Below are 7,496 nucleotides of genomic sequence, written 5' to 3' on the forward strand. Positions count from 1 at the left end.
TCATCTCTCAGCTTAGTCAAGAAGTGGAGATCTTCCTGAGAGACGGTTGCATCTTCTTCAACTCTTTCACTAAAATCAGATTCTAGTACCTTAATTACATCATTTGGACTGATCATTTCCTTGATCTGAGTCTTGCAAACATAGTGAACTTCACCTTTGAGCTTGATTGTTGGTTTGGGTTCAGGTGTCACTTTCCTTACAATGATGCGGTGACTTACTCCAATTGCATCACTGTAGTGCTCTTGTGGGTCACCATAACTCACTATGCTCCAACCTAGATCAGTTCTCTGAGCAAAGGGTTCGTTTTCTTCTCCACATACGACTTCTCTGGGCATTAGCGCTTGTGGGCAATTGTATCCGATTAGCAGACCAATTTCACATTCCTTTGGCGGTGCAATGTGTTCTGCAAGATGCTCCAAATGAGGCCATGCTTTAGCGGTCTCTGAAGTTGGAATGTGTGTCCGATTGGCAGGGATAAATTCACGAGTGTACGTTGTTGGCACTGTGATCTTCTTAGAGGAGAATAGACCTCTTATTTGTAGGTATTTGAGTCTTTTACAGGGTACAATTGTCCTTTTTGACGACATTGTAGATAGTTTCAGCTTCACTTGTTCCGTGTTCGTATCTAGAATGTTTGCTACTTCCTCAAGAATGAAGGAAGAATCACTTTGTGAATCTAGCAGAGCATAGACAAGAACTTCCTTACTTGAATCACTTTGCGTTGACACACAGACAGGTACTATCGCTGAAGTCTGTGTAGTATTGCCATCTTGCACAACTCTGTTGGATGTGGTTTCCTTGATAACCTCTTGTGTTGACAGTAGCTTTCTTTCCTTGCCATAACTTATGTCTTTAGATGTTTCCCTTTTTGGTTCTTGTTTTGAGCGATCTTCGTGTAGGCATGTGGGATGACGTTTTGAGCAGGTGTCACAGACCATCCGGCTACTGCAGCTCTTGGATTGATGGCCAGGACTTAAACATCCGAAGCACAGTCTTTCATTCTGAATGAACTTGACTCGTTCGGCGACTGTCCTTTCAATGAATTTGAAGCACTTGTGTAAACTGTGTCCTAATTTTCTTACATAACACACATGTGACTATGTTTCTCTCACTGATGTTAGTTGTGAAGATCTTGGCACCTACAGTTTGGTTCTTGATCTTTGCTTTATCAGGTTCACTTTGTCGTAATGCGTTGTAGGATGTTATAGGGTTGCACGCAATACTAGCTTCCATCGACAGGAATGTCACAAAATAGTTAAAGCTTGGGAACCTTCTGTGTTCCAGTTGGTATTGTGTGGCCCTTCGGTTCCATCTGCTACTTAACCAGTCGGGTAGTTTGGCAGCTAGTTTTTGATTCTCAATATCATCATTAAGAACCTTTAGACTCTCATTGTGAGCAATAGCGAATTCACAACTACGTAGAAAGTCTACAAATTTTCTTAAGTCTGCACTCTCCTTAGGAGCTAGTTTTGGCCAAGCATGTAATTTGTCTCGGAAGGCCTTGGCAGTCACAAACGGCTCACCATAACGTTCCTTGAGCAGGTCCCATGCTGCATGATATGAATCTTCTGAATCGATCAGAAAATAACCTTCTACTGCTTCTTTAGCTGCTCCTCCCACATATTTCTGAAGGAAGAAGATTTTCTCTGCAGCTGGAATATTTTTTTCTCTCAATCAGTGTCTGAAAGGAAGACTTCCAATGGTTAAACTTGAGTGGATCCCCACTAAAAATTGTAGGCTCTGGAATGGGAAGCCTATTTGCTGATATAGCCTCAGCCAGGACTTTCACAAGCTCACTTGTGTCGTTTTGAAGCACATTTCTTGGAGCCACATCCCTTAGTGGTTGTGGGTGCTGATACACAGGATTTACCTGATCAATTGGTTGCTCAAATGTAGGCAGCTCAGACTTATGTGGAGTAAGCCTTTGGTCTGGATACAACTCATTTTCGTCATAGACTTGAAGCCTTGCTCTGGCCGCGTTCAGTCTTTTTATCTCCTCTAAACGTCCAAGCTCTCTTTTAAGTCTTCTACAGATCTTTTCCTTGCAGCATTCTCTTCTTGCTGTTTCTTTAAGAGCAAAGCTTCTTGTCTCTCCTTTCCTATCTTACGTTCAGTCTCTTCTCTTTCGCCTTGAAGACGACGAGTTACTGCAGCTACTTCTTGCTCTGCAACTATCTTCTTGTCCTCAACTTCAAGTCTTTGGAGTTTCTCTTGGTGGCACTCTTGCTCAGCCATAATCTTCAACACAGCCTTTGTGGCTGCATACTCAGCAGCGGCTTCTTGTCGTTTAACTGAGGATACATTAGAGCGAATGGAAGTGGCCTTAGAAGACTTAAAGTCTGGAGATGACACACTGGAAATCGTAGATGCGAATACGGAGCTTGCATCCGGCCAAATCAGTTCCTCCTTTGTTCCTTGAATTTGAGATTGCGCGTTGTGTACAACAATCTTGGTGACTGATATACATTTATCCAGCTAGCGGCGCATCTCGTGAGCTGGGCTGTCAATCCTGCGATATTCTTCATAAACATTATTCAGTTCAGATAACTCTCTTTGAATAGTGCTGCTGTGTTCGTGTAGGATGTTACTTGGATCTTGTTTTGTAACTGATTTCTTAGCCACCTTAGTTAAAGCTTTCCAGCGTTCATAAATGCTGTCAAAGCGAATTAGTAGTTCTTTTGTTTTTTCTTTCTGAAATTATTTTCCCTTTTCCGTTAATGTACGGGCTCTTCCACTTCATCGAGGCTCTTCAGACTGTACTGCTTCTTGTACAACGCTAGACTCATCTGTCTGCTCTGTCTCTTCTACTGGCTCTACGAGTGATCCTTTACACTGACTCTCTTTACTTCTATGTGACATATTAACTTATTTGAAAGTAACCTGTACACAAGACAGTTGTCTTAAATAAACAGTAGAGTTTACAACAAACATTTTACAAAAAGAAATACTCAAGAGAATAGAATATGCCAAGTTAAGTTATTGTCTTTGAAATTAACCCTTCAGAATAAAGGCAGGCATTATAGCTTAGTGGTTAAGAGCGTTGTGCCAGTAACCGAAAGGTCGCTGGTTCTAATCCCCGAGCCGACTAGGTGAAAAATCTGTCGATGTGCCCTTGAGCAAGGCACTTAACCCTAATTGCTCCTGTAAGTCGCTCTGGATAAGAGCGTCTGCTAAATGACCAATTATTATAATTATATTATAAAGATTTTGAAATGTTGCAAAATCACTCAAAATAACAGCTTTCTTAAATGCACAAACATAAATCCTCTTCTTAAGTAAATCAATGACTTATATTCAATTAAATAAAGAATTATCAATATCGCTAAATCACTTACATTAATGTCTCTTAATATCTTGTTACACACTGTTATGTTACTTGGCTACACACAGCCCTTAGAAGTCCTTTATATTTTCCAATCCCTTGTGTCACCTTTTTCAGAACACAAACTTAAGTGTCTGACTTACGGACGTCTTCATGAAAAAACGGATGAACTTGTGTGAGTCCTTTAACACTGAACAGTGGCTTATCTGTGAGTCCGTCTTGACGAGCCGTCTTGCAGAGCAGGTCAGGAACCGATCACGCAGACACGAGTTCGACTATCACTCCCTCCAGGAAATACACGACGCCGCTGTTCTGGTTACTGATGGATTTATTCTTCTACTAAATTCTCCACCGTCATCAATCCACCGTCGAACTGTTTAAATACATTTCAACACATGCACAAAACACAAGTTGGCGTTCACGTTACAGAAACCTTGCACGTAAATATGCGCGACAAATAATTAACATAATGAACATACCTCGCTGGCTGCACACAACTGAGAGGGAAATGGGTCCACTTAGAAACAAGAATACTTGTAAATAAACACGTCGTTAATTTAACTTATCTTTCAGAGTACTAAACTTTACCGCCGCTACTTTACCGCGATGTCTGGAACTTGTCACCACTAAAAGCGTCCCAACACAACATAGAATGTACAGATAGTTCCTATCACATAAATACAAGCAAAATCAATATTCAAAATACAAGTTGTACAAATAATAATGATATTATGTAAAACCTATTAATAATGACATGAATAACATTTATGGCAGTTAAACTCCCACCAAATCACATCCTTTGGGATTTCACCTCACAAAATAACCATAACATTCATTCTGCTTCAAGCAGTAAAACTGTCTTGTATACAGGCCTGTCAAGATAGACTGGCTTTGTAGTGCGTTTTCCCTGGTTATCTAAGGTTGAGTCACTAATTAACAGTTTTACCTTTCTGACTCTTCCATCAGTGCTAGGGTACACCTGTGCTACTCTTGCTAATCTCCATTGATTTCGTGGAGAGCAGTCCTCTTTTGCTTTTGTGTTGAGCACCTGGGCCTTTCGAAGTTCTGGATCATTGTCAATGACCTCACTTACTTTGACGTCTTCTATGGGCAGCTCTCTTTTCCACAGAAAATCTGGCCCATTAAACCAAGTTGAAGCTACAAACTGATCTGCCTTTAGGCCTCTTGAAGCATGATCCGCAGGATTATCTTCAGAACGTACAAATCGCCATTGCTTTGAATCTGTAGTGGACTTGATTCTTTGGATTCTGTTAGCCACAAAGACGTGGAATCGTCTTGCATCATTGTTTATATATCCAAGGACAACCTTTGAGTCTGTCCAAAAATGTTCTTGAAGACCATCTATTTCGAGCTCCTTTCTGAGCACAACACTTGTCCTTGCTGCTACCACTGCTGCAGATAACTCAAGGCGTGGTATTGTGGTCACTTTGGTGGGGGCAACACGTGCTTTCCCCATGACTAACGAACAATGGACATCCCCATTGGTGTTGATTGTTCTGAGATAAGTACACTCCCCATAGCCTGTGACGCTGGCATCTGAGAAGTGGTGAAGCTCGTACTGTTTGACATCTATGAAGTTTGCTGGAATATAGCACCTTCTGATCCTTACATTAGACAAGTTTTGTAGATCTTGTAGCCAAGATTCCCACTGTGTCTTGAGCTCCTCTGAGAGTGGTTCATCCCAACCGGCCTTGTCTCGACACAGTTGTTGCAATATCTGCTTTCCTAGGAGAATGAATGGGCTACGAACCCCAATGGGTCGTAGATGGAAGCTACTGTTGATAGCACTCCTCTTCTGGTCAACGGGTGTTCCTTGACTGTAACTCTGAGCTGAAAGTCATCAGAGGACACGCACCATTGCACTCCGAGAGCTCTTTCCATGAGTGGCTCTCCCAAAGCCATATCAAGGTTTTTGACACTTTCAGCGCACTCTTCCTTTGGTATTGATTTCAATACATGCTTGCTGTTGGAGACGAACTTATGTAGTCTTAGCTTGCCTGTGCTGCAAAGACCTCTTGCTTCCTTGATGAGTTGAATTGCCTCAGCATCAGACGTTACACTCACCAGTCCATCGTCAACATAAAAATTCCTTTGGATGAATTTAACAGCGTTTTGGTTAAATTGATCCTGACCTTTAGCGGCTAGATGTTTGAGACCAAAATTGGCACAGCCGGGTGAGGAGGCTGCCCCAAACAGATGGACTTTCATCCGGAAAGTTGATGGCGGAGACATCAGGTCACCATTCTCCCACCATAAGAACCTCAGGTAGTCTTGGTCTTCCGGTCTTACATGGAACTGATGGAACATTCGCTCCACATCACACATAATAGCAATTGGGCCCTTGCGAAACCTGCAGAGAACTCCCACCAAGGTATTTGTGAGCTCTGGCCCAGTAAGAAGGTGGTCATTCAATGACGTGTCTTGGAATCTTGCTGAGCAATCGAAGACGACGCGTATCTTCCCAGGCTTTTGAGGGTGGTATACCCCGTGGTGGGGAATATACCAGGCTGGATGATTGTTGAGTTCCTTTTCGGGAACCTTCTCAGCATCACCACGAGCAATGATATCTTTCATGAAGTTCATGTAGTCTGAGCAGTATTTCTGGTCTCTCTTGAGCCTTCGTTCCAAGCCTCTTAGACGCTGAACAGAACATGACTTATTATTGGGTAGATTTGGTCTGTCTTGTTTGAAAGGTAAGGGCATTTCATAATGACCATCTTGTTTGTGTTTGATTTCATCTCTCAGCTTAGTCAAGAAGTGGAGATCTTCCTGAGAGACGGTTGCATCTTCTTCAACTCTTTCACTAAAATCAGATTCTAGTACCTTAATTACATCATTTGGACTGATCATTTCCTTGATCTGAGTCTTGCAAACATAGTGAACTTCACCTTTGAGCTTGATTGTTGGTTTGGGTTCAGGTGTCACTTTCCTTACAATGATGCGGTGACTTACTCCAATTGCATCACTGTAGTGCTCTTGTGGGTCACCATAACTCACTATGCTCCAACCTAGATCAGTTCTCTGAGCAAAGGGTTCGTTTTCTTCTCCACATACGACTTCTCTGGGCATTAGCGCTTGTGGGCAATTGTATCCGATTAGCAGACCAATTTCACATTCCTTTGGCGGTGCAATGTGTTCTGCAAGATGCTCCAAATGAGGCCATGCTTTAGCGGTCTCTGAAGTTGGAATGTGTGTCCGATTGGCAGGGATAAATTCACGAGTGTACGTTGTTGGCACTGTGATCTTCTTAGAGGAGAATAGACCTCTTATTTGTAGGTATTTGAGTCTTTTACAGGGTACAATTGTCCTTTTTGACGACATTGTAGATAGTTTCAGCTTCACTTGTTCCGTGTTCGTATCTAGAATGTTTGCTACTTCCTCAAGAATGAAGGAAGAATCACTTTGTGAATCTAGCAGAGCATAGACAAGAACTTCCTTACTTGAATCACTTTGCGTTGACACATAGACAGGTACTATCGCTGAAGTCTGTGTAGTATTGCCATCTTGCACAACTCTGTTGGATGTGGTTTCCTTGATAACCTCTTGTGTTGACAGTAGCTTTCTTTCCTTGCCATAACTTATGTCTTTAGATGTTTCCCCTTTTTGGTTCTTGTTTTGAGCGATCTTCGTGTAGGCATGTGGGATGACGTTTTGAGCAGGTGTCACAGACCATCCGGCTACTGCAGCTCTTGGATTGATGGCCAGGACTTAAACATCCGAAGCACAGTCTTTCATTCTGAATGAACTTGACTCGTTCGCGACTGTCCTTTCAATGAATTTGAAGCACTTGTGTAAACTGTGTCCTAATTTCTTACATAACACACATGTGACTATGTTTCTCTCACTGATGTTAGTTGTGAAGATCTTGGCACCTACAGTTTGGTTCTTGATCTTTGCTTTATCAGGTTCACTTTGTCGTAATGCGTTGTAGGATGTTATAGGGTTGCACGCAATACTAGCTTCCATCGACAGGAATGTCACAAAATAGTTAAAGCTTGGGAACCTTCTGTGTTCCAGTTGGTATTGTGTGGCCCTTCGGTTCCATCTGCTACTTAACCAGTCGGGTAGTTTGGCAGCTAGTTTTTGATTCTCAATATCATCATTAAGAACCTTTAGACTCTCATTGTGAGCAATAGCGAATTCACAACTACGT

General features: G+C 42.1%; 1 pseudogene; it reads right to left on the minus strand.

Annotated features, from left to right (window-relative positions):
• Nucleotides 1–3,801: 3,801 nt before the first annotated feature.
• On the minus strand, nt 3,802–6,941 carry LOC123482011 (annotated as a pseudogene).
• Between the last annotated feature and the right edge of the window lie 555 nt (nt 6,942–7,496).

Source organism: Coregonus clupeaformis, chromosome 27 (genome assembly GCF_020615455.1).
Source record: "Coregonus clupeaformis isolate EN_2021a chromosome 27, ASM2061545v1, whole genome shotgun sequence".
Taxonomy (NCBI): Eukaryota; Metazoa; Chordata; class Actinopteri; order Salmoniformes; family Salmonidae; genus Coregonus; species Coregonus clupeaformis.